This window comes from Neoarius graeffei, chromosome 17, assembly GCF_027579695.1.
Source record: "Neoarius graeffei isolate fNeoGra1 chromosome 17, fNeoGra1.pri, whole genome shotgun sequence".
Classification (NCBI taxonomy): domain Eukaryota; kingdom Metazoa; phylum Chordata; class Actinopteri; order Siluriformes; family Ariidae; genus Neoarius; species Neoarius graeffei.
Genome location: NC_083585.1, coordinates 2,142,425 through 2,162,000, shown reverse-complemented (window position 1 = coordinate 2,162,000; position 19,576 = coordinate 2,142,425). Strand labels below are relative to the sequence as shown.

The 19,576-nt window shown below is 46.5% G+C and overlaps 2 pseudogenes; both read left to right on the top strand.

Moving 5' to 3' along the window:
* The first annotated feature begins 6,013 nt into the window (after positions 1 to 6,013).
* LOC132864552 (zinc finger protein 729-like) lies at positions 6,014 to 12,954 on the top strand (annotated as a pseudogene).
* A 2,790-nt stretch (positions 12,955 to 15,744) lies between these two features.
* Positions 15,745 to 19,576, top strand: LOC132864582 (zinc finger protein 850-like; annotated as a pseudogene).

Below are 19,576 nucleotides of genomic sequence, written 5' to 3'. Positions count from 1 at the left end.
ATTTATTTGCAAATTATGGTGGAACATAAGTATTTGGTCAATAACAAAAGTTCATCTCAATACTTTGTTATATACCCTTTGTTGGCAATGACAGAGGTCAAACGTTTTCTGTAAGTCTTCACAAGGTTTTCACACACTGTTGCTGGTATTCTGGCCCATTCCTCCATGCAGATCTCCTCTAGAGCAGTGATGTTTTGGGGCTGTCGCTGGGCAACATGGACTTTCAACTCCCTCCAAAGATTTTCTATGGGGTTGAGATCTGGAGACTGGCTAGGCCACTCCAGGACCTTGAAATGCTTCTTACGAAGCCACTCCTTCGTTGCCCGGGCGGTGTCTTTGGGATCATTGTCATGCTGAAAGGCCCAGCCACGTTTCACTTCAATGCCCTTGCTGATGGAAGGAGGTTTTCACTCAAAATCTCACGATACATGGCCCCATTCATCCTTTCCTTTACACGGATCAGTCGTCCTGGTCCCTTTGCAGAAAAACAGCCCCAAAGCATGATGTTTCCACCCCCATGCTTCACAGTAGGTATGGTGTTCTTTGGATGCAACTCAGCATTCTTTCTCCTCCAAACACAAGTTGAGTTTTTACCAAAAAGTTCTATTTTGGTTTCATCTGACCATATGACATTCTCCCAATCCTCTTCTGGATCATCCAAATGCTCTCTAGCAAACTTCAGACAGGCCTGGACATGTACTGGCTTAAGCAGGGGGACACGTCTGGCACTGCAGGATTTGAGTCCCTGGCGGCGTAGTGTGTTACTGATGGTAGCCTTTGTTACTTTGGTCCCAGCTTTCTGCAGGTCATTCACTAGGTCCCCCCGTGTGGTTCTGGGGTTTTTGCTCACCGTTCTTGTGATCATTTTGACCCCACGGGGTGAGATCTTGCGTGGAGCCCCAGATCGAGGGAGATTATCAGTGGTCTTGTATGTCTTCCATTTTCTAATAATTGCTCCCACAGTTGATTTCTTCACACCAAGTTACTTACCTATTGCAGATTCAGTCTTCCCAGCCTGGTGCAGGTCTACAATTTTGTTTCTGGTGTCCTTTGACAGCTCTTTGGTCTTGGCCATAGTGGAGTTTGGAGTGTGACTGTTTGAGGTTGTGGACAGGTGTCTTTTATACTGATAACGAGTTCAAACAGGTGCCATTAATACAGATAATGAGTGGAGGACAGAGGAGCCTCTTAAAGAAGTTACAGATCTGTGAGAACCAGAAATCTTGCTTGTTTGTAGGTGACCAAATACTTATTTTACCGAGGAATTTACCAATTAATTCATTAAAAATCCTACAATGTGATTTCCTGGATTCTTTCCCCCCATTCTGTCTCTCATAGTTGAAGTGTACCTATGATGAAAATTACAGGCCTCTCTCATCTTTTTAAGTGGGAGAACTTGCACAATTGGTGGCTGACTAAATACTTTTTTGCCCCACTGTATTGATTTCGTGTAAAAAAAAAAGTAAATGTGGTATTTTTCTGCAGGTATACAGGAGCATGCAGTGTGAAGAATACATCAATGCCAAAAGAGAGACACATGTGAATTGGATGAGGTGAGCAGTGCACTAGCTGTTGGGTCGTTTTAGTGATTTGATTTTACAGCTCCTCATTTGTTGGAAGAACTTTATCTTCATGTCATTGATATCTCCGCCATGCTTTCTCCAAGTCTGTAACTCTGATCTGATTTTTTACCTTTTTCTGAAACATTGCCTCACTCTTTTAGGTATGTTAATTGTGCCCGTAATGAAGAAGAACAGAATCTTGTGGCATTTGAGTATCAAGGGGGAATTCTGTATCGTTGCTGTCGATCCATTAACCCAGGACACGAGCTCTTGGTGTGGTATGAAGAGGAGTACACCAAAGAACTCAGTCCTGCACCTACAGGAACAACCAGACAGCAAGGTGTTACTTTTGTCTAAGAGGTTATAGAGGTTATTTTCTGCATCATTTCGTGACGTTTCTGAGCCTACCAGTGTTTCTGGGATGAAAGTTGTTGTACAATGCAGTCTGCAATAACTAGAGCATTCCCCAGAGAACTCATTTTGGCCTGTTCCACCAACCAGGTAGGTCTTCTTGATCATATGACCGTGACCAACCAGAGAGGGTGAAGTCTATCAGCTTCCTTTGAGACACGTGAAGTCAGCCCACTGCACCTCTTGCTATTGCAAAACTGACTACAGTGGTGCTTGAAAGTTTGTGAACCCTTTAGAATTTTCTATATTTCTGCATAAATATGACCTAAAAGATCATCAGATTTTCACCCAAGTCCTAAAAGTAGATAAAGAGAACCCAGTTAAACAAGTGAGACAAAAATATTATACTTGGTCATTTATTTATTGAGGAAAATGATCCAATATTACATATCTGTAAGTGGCAAAAATATGTCAACCTTTGCTTTCAGTATCTGGTGTGACCCCCTTGTGCAGCAATAACTGCAACTAAACATTTCTGGTAACTGTTGATCAGTCCTGCACACTGGCTTGGAGGAATTTTAGCCCATTCCTCCATACAGAACAGCTTCAACTCTGGGAAGTTGGTGGGTTTCCTCACATGAACTGCTCGATTCAGGTCATTCCACAACATTTCAATTGGATTAAGGTCAGGACTTTGACTTGGCCATTCCAAAACATTAACTTTATTTTTCTTTAACCATTCTTTGGTAGAACAACTTGTGTGCTTAGGGTCGTTGTCTTGCTGCATGACCCACCTTCTCTTGAGATTCAGTTCATGGACAGATGTCCTGACATTTTCCTTAGAATTCACTGGTATAATTCAGAATTCATTGTTCCATCAATGATGGCAAGCTGTCCTGGCCCAGATGCATCAAAACAGGCCCAAACCATGATAGTACCACCACCATGTTTCACAGATGGAATAAGGTTCTTATGCTGGAATGCAGTGTTTTCCTTTCTCCAAACATAACGCTTCTCATTTAAACCAAAAAATTCTATTTTGGTCTCATCCATCCACAAAACATTTTTCCAATAGCTTTCTGGTTTGTCCACATGATCTTTAGCAAACTGCAGATGAGCAGCAATGTTCTTTTTGGAGAGCAGTGGCGTTCTCCTTGCAGCCCTACCATGCACACCATTGTTGTTCTGTGTTCTCCTGATGGTGGACTCATGAACAGTAACATTAGCCGATGTGAGAGAGGCCTTCAGTTGCTTAGAAGTTACTCTGGGGTCCTTTGTGACTTCGCCAACTATTACACGCCTTGCTCTTGGAGTGATCTCTGTTGGTTGACCACTCCTGGGGAGGGTAACAACGGTCTTGAATTTCCTCTACTTGTACACAGTCTGTCTGACTGTGGATTGGTGGAGTCCAAACTCTTTAGAGACGGTTTTGTAACCTTTTCCAGCCTGATGAGCATCAACAACGCTTTTTCTGAGGTCCTCAGAAATCTCCTTTGTTCATGCCATGATACACTTCCACAAACATGTGTTGTGAAGGTCAGACTTTAATATATCCCTTTTTTTTTAAAATAAAACAGGGTGCCCACTCACACCTGATTGTCATCCCATTGATTGAAAACACCTGACTCTAATTTCACCTTCAAATTAACTGCTAATCCTAGAGGTTTACATACTTTTGCCACTCACAGATATGTAATATTGGATCACTTTCCTCAATGAATAAATGACTAAGTATAATATTGTTGTCTCATTTGTTTAACTGGGTTCTCTTTATCTACTTTTAGGACTTGTGTGAAAATCTGATGATGTTTTAGGTCATATTTATGCAGAAATATAGAAAATTCTAAAGGGTTCACAAACTTTCAAGCACCACTGTATTATAGTAAACCCCAAGATATTGTTGTAGTTTTATTCATCATGCCCAGTTTAACCAGAAGTAGCGTAAAATGCATGCCCTGTGGATCCCGAGTGGCACAGCAGAAAAGTGTTGTCCCCGTCATCCTCCCCATCATCCAGATATTGCCACTTTCAAATCCTGATGATGCCACAATCATCTGTGGTTGGGAGCTCAAGAGAGCAAAATTGTCTGGGCTCTCTGGGAGGGAGAGATGGCATGCTCTCTCTTCTCTGCCCTGTCAGTTACAATGGCCAGTCATGGGTGTGTGAGAGCACATTTAATAGGAAGTAAGTGGATTGGGCTTTCGTCCGAGTGTGCTTTGCAGCCCCTGACGTTGTATGAGTAAAATGTGGTCAGCTGGTGTTTCTTGTCTTGGAGGAAGCACATGATAGCCCTCCCTGGTTGGTAGCTGTTATGTGATACTGGAGAGGAGTCTGATGGGTGGGAATTGGCCATGGCTAAATTAGGGAGAAAATCGGGGGGAAATGCCCTGTCACAGCAAACACATAATATAGGATAATGTCAGACCTCCCCATATTACAGAAACACTGGGGGGGGGGGGCATTATAATAACTACAGTGCAGTATAACCAGCTGGCTGGAAAGAAGCTAGTTGAAAACACACATGCAGTGTGTCTGAACCAAGGGAAGTTGTTAATTGGATAATGCAGATGTCAGTCAAACCCATCAACCATTATAAAAATCAATTGCAACGCATTTGCTTTATTTCAGGAGCATATGTGATGGTTATATTGTCAAGCAATTTAACAAGCAATAACAATTTTAGTATTTTTATGGAATTCAATAATTCCACAAGAGTCATACCATGGAGAACTTATCTTTTTAATTATGTTAAATTTTAGCTCCTTAAAGTGCATATCACGGGTAAATTCAGGAGCAAGATCAATGTAATTCTCCTATTTTATATTAAACTTTGGTCAAATATCTATAACATTCTGCATTTTCTGAAATTTTTTTTACCTTGCACAATACCAGAAAAATTCAGTTGAAATCAAGCCATTTGAGGCGAATCGGTCCGCCTCTGGAAAAACTTGGCATTTGAATTTCCCGGCAAACACTGATCTTCGTGATGTCGTGTGCGGAACGCCTCCCTCTGAATCCTACATCAGCGCTGGTTTGTTTATGAGAAAACGACCTGGTGGTTTTCTGCAAATTTCTTCAACGTTATCACGTAATTATTAAAATGGTTAACAGATGTATCATAGGAGGGTGTAGCAACACAAGTCATAATGGGATTAGTACTCATCGTTTCCCAAAAGACCGGACAATGAGAGAGAAATGGGAGCGCTTGGTCGACACAGGCTGTGCACTGAAACTGTGCAAGCTCTCGCAGCCTGCTGGTGCTTCCGCAGGTGACGTCACGAATCTGGCTCCAGGCTCCCTTGGGATTTTTCCAGATGCATTTTGTTATTTTTTTTTTTTCTGCTGTCGACAGATGGTCTTGTGCAAAATTATCCTTCTGGATGAGTGTGTAAAGGGACATACTTTTCATTTATAAAAAAAAAAATTAATAAATTGGTCCAGGATATGCACTTGAAACTCTTGCAGCTGAAGAACTTCAACATGTTAAGGAACAAATAGCGTCTGATGAATTAACGAACAATTAAACACAGGGAGGTTTGGTTGCTTTATGACTACAAATCACACCGTGGCGTTCTTCAAATACTGCCATAAGGAAATTCCTACTGCTGCAGACCTACTTGAATGCCATCTGAACCGATGCAGTGTGTCCCTTTTTTTTTTTTATACGCCTACATTTAAATTAAATGACTATTGTTATGTGTCTTAATTTATGGATGTTGGCTTGCTTTCATCAATTACATTAATATGAATCAACTGGGCTTCACAAAATCCCACAAAACTTAATTTCATGAAATTAGTGTGTAATTGAAATTAATAAGTGTTTTAAACTTGACAGCCTAATCCATATAAAAATCCAGATAGAAAATACATATTTGCTTGTGTAAATGCTACTAGAAACTATTTGCAAATAAATCTGTCCATATCCAGTTTGATAAATGAGGCCCATTTTTGGATCTTTTAGAACCTTGAATGTGAGGGCTGAGTTTCCTTCTCAATCCTGGATGAGATGTAAATAAGGCTAGGCTTGCCATTACCTAGACTTGACATGATGTCCAACAGGAACCAACAACTCCCCTTTGGTCGCTCAGACCCACGGAGCGATGGCCAATGCTGTGCATAGCTGCTGTTCCAGGACCTTATTGAATCTCCCGGTATTCCAAGCTAGAGGCTGCTATATCTTAGTCTGCAAGCTTTTGTTTTTGTCTCAGTCTTAATTCATGTAGAATCTTGATTAAGTTTCAGTAAAAGCACTCCTTACATTGGGTTAGTGTTGTTATATTTTATAATCTTGTTGCATTTCATGTTCAATTTGTTATTTTTGTCCTTTCATTTCTCCAGAAGTAAAGAACGCTCTGCTGCAAGTCTTTTCATGCTCCACATGCCCTCGTTCCGATGCATCTCCAATTTACCTCGACAAGCATATCCAGAGATGCCACTATGAAGAGTACATGAGACTGCGAGAATCAGGAGAGATTAAATATAAGCTTCAGATCCCCTCCAAATGCTCCAGTCGTCAACCAACATCAACTGATATTATCCATTCTGATACTTCCCATAATGATGTACAGAAGGAAATTCACCACTGCTCAGATGGTAGAAAGAGTTTTAGTTATCAGAATGCACTCCAGACACACCAGCGCATTCACACAGGGGAAAAGCCGGATCACTGCTCACAGTGTGGGAAGAATTTTACTCAGCAGAGTGCTCTCCGGCGACACCAGCGCATTCACACAGGAGAGAAGCCGTATCACTGCTCACAGTGTGGGAAGAGTTTTACTCATCAGAATCACTTCCAAATACACCAGCGCATTCACAAAGGAGAGAAGCCGCATCACTGCTCACAGTGTGGGAAGGGTTTTACTAGTCAGAGTAATCTCCGACGACACCAGCCCATTCACACAGGAGAGAAGCCGTATCACTGCTCACAGTGTGGGAAGAGTTTTACTCATCAGAGTGATCTCCAAAAACACCAGCGCATTCACACAGGAGAGAAGCCGTTTCACTGCTCACAGTGTGGGAAGAGTTTTACTAATCAGAGTAATCTCCGACGACACCAGCGCATTCACACAGGAGAGAAGCCGTATCACTGCTCACAGTGTGGGAAGAGTTTTACTCATCGGAGTACCCTCCGACGACACCAGCGCATTCACACAGGAGAGAAGCCGTATCACTGCTCACAGTGTGAGAAGAGTTTTACTCATCAGAGTCATCTCCGACGACACCAGCGCATTCACACAGGAGAGAAGCCGTATCACTGCTCACAGTGTGGAAAGAGTTTTACTCGTCAGAGTACTCTCCAAACACACCAGCGCATTCACACAGGAGAGAAACCGTATCTATGCTCACAGTGTGGGAAGAGTTTTACTCTTCAGAGTCATCTCCGACAGCACCAGCGGATTCACACAGGAGAGAAGCCGTATCACTGCTCACAGTGTGGGAAGAGTTTTACTCATCAGAGTCATCTCCGACGACACCAGCGCATTCACACAGGAGAGAAGCCGTATCACTGCTCACAGTGTGGGAAGAGTTTTACTCATCAGAGTCATCTCCGACAGCACCAGCGCATTCACACAGGAGAGAAGCCGTATCACTGCTCACAGTGTGGGAAGAGTTTTACTCATCAGAGTCATCTCCGACAGCACCAGCGGATTCACACAGGAGAGAAGCCGTATCACTGCTCACAGTGTGGAAAGAGTTTTACTCGTCAGAGTACTCTCCAAACACACCAGCGCATTCACACAGGAGAGAAGCCGTATCACTGTCCACAGTGTGGGAAGAGTTTTACTCAGCAGAGTAATCTCCAAACACACCAGCGGATTCACACAGGAGAGAAGCCGTATCACTGATCACAGTGTGGGAAAAGTTTTACTCAGCAGAGTACTCTCCGACGACACCAGCGCGTTCACACAGGAGAGAAGCCGCATCACTGATCACAGTGTGGGAAGAGTTTTACTCAGCAGAGTCATCTCCGACAACACCAGCGCATTCACACAGGAGAGAAGCCGTATCACTGCTCACAGTGTGGGAAGAGTTTTCCTCATCAGAGTAATCTCCAGCAACCCCAGCGCATTCACAAAGGAGAGAAGCCGTTTCACTGCTCACAGTGTGGGAAGAGTTTTCCTCATCAGAGTAATCTCCAGCAACCCCAGCGCATTCACACAGGAGAGAAGCCGTATCACTGCTCACAGTGTGGGAAGAGTTTTACTCATCAGAGTCATCTCCAGAAACACCAGCGCATTCACACAGAAGAGAACACCTTTCACTGCTCACAGTCTGAGAAGTGTTTTACTCAGCAGAGTCATCTCCAAACACACCAGCGCATTCACAAAGGAGAGAAGCCGTATCACTGCTCACAGTGTGGAAAGAGTTTTACTCGTAAGAGTCATCTGCAGAAACACCAGCGCATTCACACAGAAGAGAAGCCGTATCACTGCTCACAGTGTGGGAAGAGTTTTACTCAGCAGAGTAATCTCCAACGACACCAGCGCATTCACACAGGAGAGAAGCCGTATCACGGCTCACAGTGTGGGAAGAGTTTTACTCGGCAGAGTCATCTCCGACAACACCAGCGCATTCACACAGGAGAGAAGCCGTATCACGGCTCACAGTGTGGGAAGAGTTTTACTCAGCAGAGTCATCTCCAATGTCACCAGCGCATTCACACAGGATAGAAGCCGTTTCACTGCTCCCAGTGTGGAAAGAGTTTTACTCATCAGAGTAATCTCCAAACACACCAGCGCATTCACAAAGGAGAAAAGCCGTTTCACTGCTCACAGTGTGGGAAGAGTTTTCCTCATCAGAGTAATCTCCAGCAACCCCAGCGCATTCACACAGGATAGAAGCCGTATCACTGCTCACAGTGTGGGAAGAGTTTTACTCATCAGAGTCATCTCCAGAAACACCAGCGCATTCACACAGAAGAGAACACCTTTCACTGCTCACAGTGTGAGAAGTGTTTTACTCAGCAGAGTCGTCTCCAAACACACCAGCGCATTCACAAAGGAGAGAAGCCGTATCACTGCTCACAGTGTGGAAAGAGTTTTACTCGTAAGAGTCATCTGCAGAAACACCAGCGCATTCACACAGAAGAGAAGCCGTATCACTGCTCACAGTGTGGGAAGAGTTTTACTCAGCAGAGTAATCTCCAACGACACCAGCGCATTCACACAGGAGAGAAGCCGTATCACTGCTCACAGTGTGGAAAGAGTTTTACTCGTAAGAGTCATCTCCAGCAACACCAGCGCATTCAAACAGGAGAGATGCCGTATCACTGCTCACAGTGTGGGAAGAGTTTTACTCAGCAGATTCATCTCCAAACACACCAGCGCATTCAAACAGGAGAGAAGCCGTATCACTGCTCACAGTGTGGGAAGAGTTTTACTAATCAGAATACTCTCCAACGACACCAGCGCATTCACACAGGAGAGAAGCCGTATCACTGCTCACAGTGTGGGAAGAGTTTTACTAATCAGAATACTCTCCAACGACACCAGCGCATTCACACAGGAGAGAAGCCGTATCACTGCTCACAGTGTGGGAAGAGTTTTACTCATCAGAGTCATTTCCACACACACCAGCGCATTCACACAGGAGAGAAGCCGCATCACTGCTCACAGTGTGGGAAGAGTTTTACTCATCAGAGTCATCTCCACACACACCAGCGCATTCACACAGGAGAGAAGCCGCATCACTGCTCACAGTGTGGGAAGAGTTTTACTCATCAGAGTCATCTCCACACACACCAGCGCATTCACACAGGAGAGAAGCCGTTTCACTGCTCACAGTGTGGGTAAAGTTTTACTCAGCAGAGTCATCTCCAACAACACCAGCGCATTCACACAGGAGAGAAGCCGTATCACTGCTCACAGTGTGGAAAGAGTTTTACTCAGCAGAGTCATCTCCGACAACACCAGCGCATTCACACAGGAGAGAAGCCGTATCACTGCTCACAGTGTGGAAAGAGTTTTACTCAACAGAGTGATCTCCAAACACACCAGCGCATTCACACAGGAGAGAAGCCCTTTCACTGCTCACAGTGTGAGAAGAGTTTTATTCATGAGAGTAATCTCCAGCAACACCAGCGCATTCACACAGGAGAGAAGCCATATCACTGCTCACAGTGTGGGAAGAGTTTTCCTCATCAGAGTAATCTCCAACACCGGCGCATTCACACAGGAGAGAAGCCATTTCACAGCTCACAGTGTAGGAAGAGTTTTACTCATCAGAGTCATCTCCGACGACACCAGCGCATTCACACAGGAGAGAAGCCGTATCACTGCTCACAGTGTGGAAAGAGTTTTACTCGTCAGAGTACTCTCCAAACACACCAGCGCATTCACACAGGAGAGAAACCGTATCTATGCTCACAGTGTGGGAAGAGTTTTACTCTTCAGAGTCATCTCCGACAGCACCAGCGGATTCACACAGGAGAGAAGCCGTATCACTGCTCACAGTGTGGGAAGAGTTTTACTCATCAGAGTCATCTCCGACGACACCAGCGCATTCACACAGGAGAGAAGCCGTATCACTGCTCACAGTGTGGGAAGAGTTTTACTCAGCAGAGTCATCTCCAACGACACCAGCGCATTCACACAGGAGAGAAGCCGTATCACTGCTCACAGTGTGGGAAGAGTTTTACTCATCAGAGTACTCTCCAAACACACCAGCGCATTCACACAGGAGAGAAGCTGTATCACTGCCCACAGTGTGGGAAGAGTTTTACTCAGCAGAGTAATCTCCAGCAACACGAGTGCATTCACACTGGAGAGAAGGCGTTTCACTGCTCACAGTGTGGGAAAAGTTTTACTCGTCAGAGTACTCTCCAAACACACCAGCGCGTTCTCACAGGAGAGAAGCCGCATCACTGCTCACAGTGTGGGAAGAGTTTTACTCAGCAGAGTCATCTCCGACGACACCAGCGCATTCACACAGGAGAGAAGCCGTATCACTGCTCACAGTGTGGGTAAAGTTTTACTCAGCAGAGTAATCTCCAACAACACCAGCGCATTCACACAGGAGAGAAGCCGTTTCACTGCTCACAGTGTGGGTAAAGTTTTACTCAGCAGAGTCATCTCCAACAACACCAGCGCATTCACACAGGAGAGAAGCCGTATCACTGCTCACAGTGTGGAAAGAGTTTTACTCAGCAGAGTCATCTCCGACAACACCAGCGCATTCACACAGGAGAGAAGCCGTATCACTGCTCACAGTGTGGAAAGAGTTTTACTCAACAGAGTGATCTCCAAACACACCAGCGCATTCACACAGGAGAGAAGCCCTTTCACTGCTCACAGTGTGAGAAGAGTTTTATTCATGAGAGTAATCTCCAGCAACACCAGCGCATTCACACAGGAGAGAAGCCATATCACTGCTCACAGTGTGGGAAGAGTTTTCCTCATCAGAGTAATCTCCAACACCGGCGCATTCACACAGGAGAGAAGCCATTTCACAGCTCACAGTGTAGGAAGAGTTTTACTCATCAGAGTCATCTCCGACGACACCAGCGCATTCACACAGGAGAGAAGCCGTATCACTGCTCACAGTGTGGAAAGAGTTTTACTCGTCAGAGTACTCTCCAAACACACCAGCGCATTCACACAGGAGAGAAACCGTATCTATGCTCACAGTGTGGGAAGAGTTTTACTCTTCAGAGTCATCTCCGACAGCACCAGCGGATTCACACAGGAGAGAAGCCGTATCACTGCTCACAGTGTGGGAAGAGTTTTACTCATCAGAGTCATCTCCGACGACACCAGCGCATTCACACAGGAGAGAAGCCGTATCACTGCTCACAGTGTGGGAAGAGTTTTACTCAGCAGAGTCATCTCCAACGACACCAGCGCATTCACACAGGAGAGAAGCCGTATCACTGCTCACAGTGTGGGAAGAGTTTTACTCATCAGAGTACTCTCCAAACACACCAGCGCATTCACACAGGAGAGAAGCTGTATCACTGCCCACAGTGTGGGAAGAGTTTTACTCAGCAGAGTAATCTCCAGCAACACGAGTGCATTCACACTGGAGAGAAGGCGTTTCACTGCTCACAGTGTGGGAAAAGTTTTACTCGTCAGAGTACTCTCCAAACACACCAGCGCGTTCTCACAGGAGAGAAGCCGCATCACTGCTCACAGTGTGGGAAGAGTTTTACTCAGCAGAGTCATCTCCGACGACACCAGCGCATTCACACAGGAGAGAAGCCGTATCACTGCTCACAGTGTGGGAAGAGTTTTACTCAGCAGAGTCATCTCCACACCCACCAGCGCATTCACACAGGAGAGAAGCCGTATCACTGCTCACAGTGTGGGAAAAGTTTTCCTCATCAGAGTAATCTCCAGCAACACCAGCGCATTCACACAGGAGAGAAGCCATTTCACTGCTCACAGTGTAGGAAGAGTTTTACTCATCAGAGTCATCTCCACACACACCAGCGCATTCACACAGGAGAGAAGCCGTATCACTGCTCACAGTGTGGAAAGAGTTTTACTCGTCAGAGTACTCTCCAAACACACCAGCGCATTCACACAGGAGAGAAACCGTATCTATGCTCACAGTGTGGGAAGAGTTTTACTCATCAGAGTCACCTCCGACAGCACCAGCGGATTCACACAGGAGAGAAGCTGTATCCCTGCTCACAGTGTGGGAAGAGTTTTACTCATCAGAGTCATCTCCGACAACACCAGTGCATTCACACAGGAGAGAAGCCGTATCACTGCTCACAGTGTGGAAAGAGTTTTACTAATCAGAGTAATCTCCAACGACACCAGAGCATTCACACAGGAGAGAAGCCGTTTCACTGCTCACAGTGTGGGAAGAGTTTTACTCATCAGAGTAATCTCCAGCAACCCCAGCGCATTCACACAGGAGAGAAGCCGTATCACTGCTCACAGTGTGGAAAGAGTTTTACTAATCAGAGTAATCTCCAACGACACCAGAGCATTCACACAGGAGAGAAGCCGTTTCACTGCTCACAGTGTGGGAAGAGTTTTACTCATCAGAGTAATCTCCAGCAACCCCAGCGCATTCACACAGGATAGTAGCCGTTTCACTGCTCACAGTGTGGGAAGAGTTTTCCTCATCAGAGTAATCTCCAGCAACACCAGCGCATTCACACAGGATAGTAGCCGTTTCACTGCTCACAGTGTGGGAAGAGTTTTCCTCATCAGAGTAATCTCCAGCAACACCAGCGCATTCACACAGGAGAGAAGCCGTATCACTGCTCACAGTGTGGAAAGAGTTTTACTCAGCAGAGTCATCTCCAAACACACCAGTGCATTCAAACAGGAGAGAAGCCGTTTCACTGCTCACAGTGTGGGAACAGTATTCCTCATCAGAGTGATCTCCAGCAACACCAGTGCATTCACACAGCGGAGACGCAGTTTCACTTCTCACAGTGTGGGAAGAGTTTTACTCATCAGAGTAATCTCCAAACACACCCGCGCATTCACATAGAAGAGAAGCCATATCACTGCTCACAGTGTGGGAAGAGTTTTACTCAGCAGAGTCATCTTGGACATCACCAGCGCATTCACACAGGAGAGAAGCCATATCACTGCTCACAGTGTGGGAAGAGTTTAATTCATGAGAGTAATCTCCAAAGACACCAGCGCATTCACACAGGCGAGAAGCCGTTTCACTGCTCACAGTGTGGGAAGAGTATTCCTCATCAGAGTGATCTCCAGCAACACCAGCGCATTCACACAGGAGAGAAGCCATATCACTGCTCACAGTGTGGGAAGAGTTTTCCTCATCAGAGTCATCTCCGACAGCACCAGCGGATTCACACAGGAGAGAAACCGTATCTATGCTCACAGTGTGGGAAGAGTTTTACTCTTCAGAGTCATCTCCGACAGCACCAGCGGATTCACACAGGAGAGAAGCCGTATCACTGCTCACAGTGTGGGAATAGTTTTATTCAGCAGAGTCATCTCCGACGACACCAGCGCATTCACACAGGAGAGAAGCCGTATCACTGCTCACAGTGTGGGAAGAGTTTTACTCATCAGAGTAATCGCCAACAACACCAGCGCATTCACACAGGAGAGAAGCCGTATCACTGCTCACAGTGTGGGAAGAGTTTTACTCATCAGAGTAATCGCCAACGACACCAGCGCATTCACACAGGATAGAAGCCGTTTCACTGCTCACAGTGTGGGAAGAGTATTCTTCATCAGAGTGATCTCCAGCAACACCAGCGCATTCACACAGGGGAGAAGCCATATCACTGCTCACAGTGTGGGAAGAGTTTTCCTCAGCGGAGTAATCTCCAACAACACCAGCGCATTCACAGAGGAGAGAAGCCGTTTCACCTCTCACAGTGTGGGAAAAGTTTTACTCAGCAGAGTCATCTCCAACAACACCAGCGCATTCACACAGGAGAGAAGCCATTTCACTGCTCACAGTGTGGGAAGAGTTTTACTCATCAGCGTACCCTCCGACGACACCAGCACATTCACACAGGAGAGAAGCTGTATCACTGCTCACAGTGTGGAAAGAGTTTTACTCATCAGAGTCATCTCCGACGACACCAGCGCATTCACACAGGAGAGAAGCCGTATCACTGCTCACAGTGTGGGAAGAGTTTTATTCAGCAGAGTCATCTCCAACGACACCAGCGCATTCACACAGGAGAGAAGACGTATCACTGCTCACAGTGTGGAAAGAGTTTTACTCATCAGAGTAATCTCCAAACACACCAGCGCATTCACAAAGGAGAAAAGCCGTTTCACTGCTCACAGTGTGGGAAGAGTTTTCCTCATCAGAGTAATCTCCAGCAACCCCAGCGCATTCACACAGGATAGAAGCCGTATCACTGCTCACAGTGTGGGAAGAGTTTTACTCATCAGAGTCATCTCCAGAAACACCAGCGCATTCACACAGAAGAGAACACCTTTCACTGCTCACAGTGTGAGAAGTGTTTTACTCAGCAGAGTCGTCTCCAAACACACCAGCGCATTCACAAAGGAGAGAAGCCGTATCACTGCTCACAGTGTGGAAAGAGTTTTACTCGTAAGAGTCATCTGCAGAAACACCAGCGCATTCACACAGAAGAGAAGCCGTATCACTGCTCACAGTGTGGGAAGAGTTTTACTCAGCAGAGTAATCTCCAACGACACCAGCGCATTCACACAGGAGAGAAGCCGTATCACTGCTCACAGTGTGGAAAGAGTTTTACTCGTAAGAGTCATCTCCAGCAACACCAGCGCATTCAAACAGGAGAGATGCCGTATCACTGCTCACAGTGTGGGAAGAGTTTTACTCAGCAGATTCATCTCCAAACACACCAGCGCATTCAAACAGGAGAGAAGCCGTATCACTGCTCACAGTGTGGGAAGAGTTTTACTAATCAGAATACTCTCCAACGACACCAGCGCATTCACACAGGAGAGAAGCCGTATCACTGCTCACAGTGTGGGAAGAGTTTTACTAATCAGAATACTCTCCAACGACACCAGCGCATTCACACAGGAGAGAAGCCGTATCACTGCTCACAGTGTGGGAAGAGTTTTACTCATCAGAGTCATTTCCACACACACCAGCGCATTCACACAGGAGAGAAGCCGTATCACTGCTCACAGTGTGGGAAATTTTTTCCTCATCAGAGTAATCTCCAGCAACACCAGCGCATTCACACAGGAGAGAAGCCGTATCACTGCTCACAGGGTGGGAAGAGTTTTACTCATCAGAGTAATCTCCAGCAACACCAGCGCATTCACACAGGAGAGAAGCCGTTTCAATGCTCACAGTGTGGGAAGAGTTTTACTCATCAGAGTCATCTCCACACACACCAGCGTATTCACACAGGAGAGAAGCCGTTTCAATGCTCAGTGTGGAAAGAGTTTTACTCATCAGAGTCATCTCCACACACACCAGCGCATTCACACAGGAGAGAAGCCGTTTCAATGCTCAGTGTGGAAAGAGTTTTACTCAGCAGAGTCATCTCCACACACACCAGCGCATTCACACAGGAGAGAAGCCGTATCACTGCTCACAGTGTGGGAAAAGTTTTCCTCATCAGAGTAATCTCCAGCAACACCAGCGCATTCACACAGGAGAGAAGCTGTTTCAATGCTCACAGTGTGGGAAGAGTTTTACTCATCCGAGTCATCTCCACACACACCAGCGTATTCACACAGGAGAGAAGCCGCATCACTGCTCACAGTGTGGGAAGAGTTTTACTCATCAGAGTCATCTCCACACACACCAGCGTATTCACACAGGAGAGAAGCCGCATCACTGCTCACAGTGTGGGAAGAGTTTTACTCATCAGAGTCATCTCCAACAACACCAGCGCATTCACACAGGAGAGAAGCCGTATCACTGCTCACAGTGTGGGAAAAGTTTTCCTCATCAGAGTCATCTCCAGCAACACCAGCGCATTCACACAGGAGAAAAGCCATATCACTGCTCACAGTGTGGGAAGAGTTTTCCTCATCAGAGTAATCTCCAAACACACCAGCGCATTCACACAGGAGAGAAGCTGCTTCACTGCTCACAGTGTGGGAAGAGTTTTACTCAGCAAAGTAATCTCCAGCAACACCAGCGCATTCACACAGGGGAGAAGCCGTATCACTGCTCACAGTGTGGGAAGAGTTTTCCTCATCAGAGTAATCTCCAAACATACCAGCGCATTCACACGGGAGAAGCCGTTTCACTGCTCACAGTGTGGGAAGAGTTTTACTCAGCAGAGTAATCTCCACCTACACCAGCGCATTCACACAGGGGAGAAGCCATATCACTGCTCACAGTGTGGGAAGAGTTTTCCTCATCAGAGTAATCTCCAAGCACACCAGCGCATTCACACAGGAGAGAAGCCTTTTCACTGCTCACAGTGTGGGAAGAGTTTTACTCAGCAGAGTAATCTCCACCTACACCAGCGCATTCAAACAGGAGAGAAGCCGTTTCACTGCTCACAGGGTGGGAAGAGTTTCACTCATCAGAGTCATCTCCACACACACCAGCGCATTCACACAGGAGAGAAGCCGTATCACTGCTCACAGTGTGGGAAGAGTTTTACTCATCAGAGTCATCTCCGACAGCACCAGCGGTTTCACACAGGACCCAAGCCGTATCACTGCTCACAGTGTGGGAAGAGTTTTACTCTTCAGAGTCATCTCCGACAGCACCAGCGGATTCACACAGGAGTGAAGCCGTATCACTGCTCACAGGGTGGGAAGAGTTTTACTCATCAGAGTCATCTCCGACGACACCAGCGCATTCACACAGGAGAGAAGCCGTATCACTGCTCACAGTGTGGAAAGAGTTTTACTCATCAGCGTACCCTCTGACGACACCAGCGCATTCACACAGGAGAGAAGCCGTATCACTGCTCACAGTTGGGGAAGAGTTTTACTCAGCAGAGTCATCTCCAGCAACACCAGCGCATTCACACAGGAGAGAAGCCGTTTCACTGCTCACAGTGTGGGAAAAGTTTTACTCAGCAGAGTCATCTCCAGCAACACCAGCGCACTCACACAGGAGAGAAGCTGTTTCACTGCTCACAGTGTGGGAAAAGTTTTACTCAGCAGAGTACTCTCCGACGACACCAGCGCATTCACACAGGAGAGAAGCCGTTTCACTGCTCACAGTGTGGGAAGAGTTTTCCTCATCAGAGTAATCTCCAACACCGGCGCATTCACACGAGAGAAGCCGTTTCACTGCTCACAGTGTGGGAAGAGTTTTACTCAACAGAGTAATCTCCAACAACACCAGCGCATTCACACAGGAGAGAAGCCGTTTCACTGCTCACAGTGTGGGAAAAGTTTTACTCAGCAGAGTCATCTCCAACAACACCAGCGCATTCACACAGGAGAGAAGCCGTATCACTGCTCACAGTGTGGAAAGAGTTTTACTCAGCAGAGTCATCTCCGACAACACCAGCGCATTCACACAGGAGAGAAGCCGTATCACTGCTCACAGTGTGGAAAGAGTTTTACTCAACAGAGTGATCTCCAAACACACCAGCGCATTCACACAGGAGAGAAGCCCTTTCACTGCTCACAGTGTGAGAAGAGTTTTATTCATGAGAGTAATCTCCAGCAACACCAGCGCATTCACACAGGAGAGAAGCCATATCACTGCTCACAGTGTGGGAAGAGTTTTCCTCATCAGAGTAATCTCCAACACCGGCGCATTCACACAGGAGAGAAGCCATTTCACAGCTCACAGTGTAGGAAGAGTTTTACTCATCAGAGTCATCTCCGACGACACCAGCGCATTCACACAGGAGAGAAGCCGTATCACTGCTCACAGTGTGGAAAGAGTTTTACTCGTCAGAGTACTCTCCAAACACACCAGCGCATTCACACAGGAGAGAAACCGTATCTATGCTCACAGTGTGGGAAGAGTTTTACTCTTCAGAGTCATCTCCGACAGCACCAGCGGATTCACACAGGAGAGAAGCCGTATCACTGCTCACAGTGTGGGAAGAGTTTTACTCATCAGAGTCATCTCCGACGACACCAGCGCATTCACACAGGAGAGAAGCCGTATCACTGCTCACAGTGTGGGAAGAGTTTTACTCAGCAGAGTCATCTCCAACGACACCAGCGCATTCACACAGGAGAGAAGCCGTATCACTGCTCACAGTGTGGGAAGAGTTTTACTCATCAGAGTACTCTCCAAACACACCAGCGCATTCACACAGGAGAGAAGCTGTATCACTGCCCACAGTGTGGGAAGAGTTTTACTCAGCAGAGTAATCTCCAGCAACACGAGTGCATTCACACTGGAGAGAAGGCGTTTCACTGCTCACAGTGTGGGAAAAGTTTTACTCGTCAGAGTACTCTCCAAACACACCAGCGCGTTCTCACAGGAGAGAAGCCGCATCACTGCTCACAGTGTGGGAAGAGTTTTACTCAGCAGAGTCATCTCCACACCCACCAGCGCATTCACACAGGAGAGAAGCCGTATCACTGCTCACAGTGTGGGAAAAGTTTTCCTCATCAGAGTAATCTCCAGCAACACCAGCGCATTCACACAGGAGAGAAGCCATTTCACTGCTCACAGTGTAGGAAGAGTTTTACTCATCAGAGTCATCTCCACACACACCAGCGCATTCACACAGGAGAGAAGCCATTTCACTGCTCACAGTGTAGGAAGAGTTTTACTCGTCAGAGTACTCTCCAAACACACCAGCGCATTCACACAGGAGAGAAACCGTATCTATGCTCACAGTGTGGGAAGAGTTTTACTCATCAGAGTCACCTCCGACAGCACCAGCGGATTCACACAGGAGAGAAGCTGTATCCCTGCTCACAGTGTGGGAAGAGTTTTACTCATCAGAGTCATCTCCGACAGCACCAGCGGATTCACACAGGAGAGAAGCCGTATCACTGCTCACAGTGTGAGAAGAGTTTTACTCGGCAGAGTCATCTCCGACAACACCAGTGCATTCACACAGGAGAGAAGCCGTATCACTGCTCACAGTGTGGAAAGAGTTTTACTAATCAGAGTAATCTCCAACGACACCAGAGCATTCACACAGGAGAGAAGCCGTTTCACTGCTCACAGTGTGGGAAGAGTTTTACTCATCAGAGTAATCTCCAGCAACCCCAGCGCATTCACACAGGATAGTAGCCGTTTCACTGCTCACAGTGTGGGAAGAGTTTTCCTCATCAGAGTAATCTCCAGCAACACCAGCGCATTCACACAGGATAGTAGCCGTT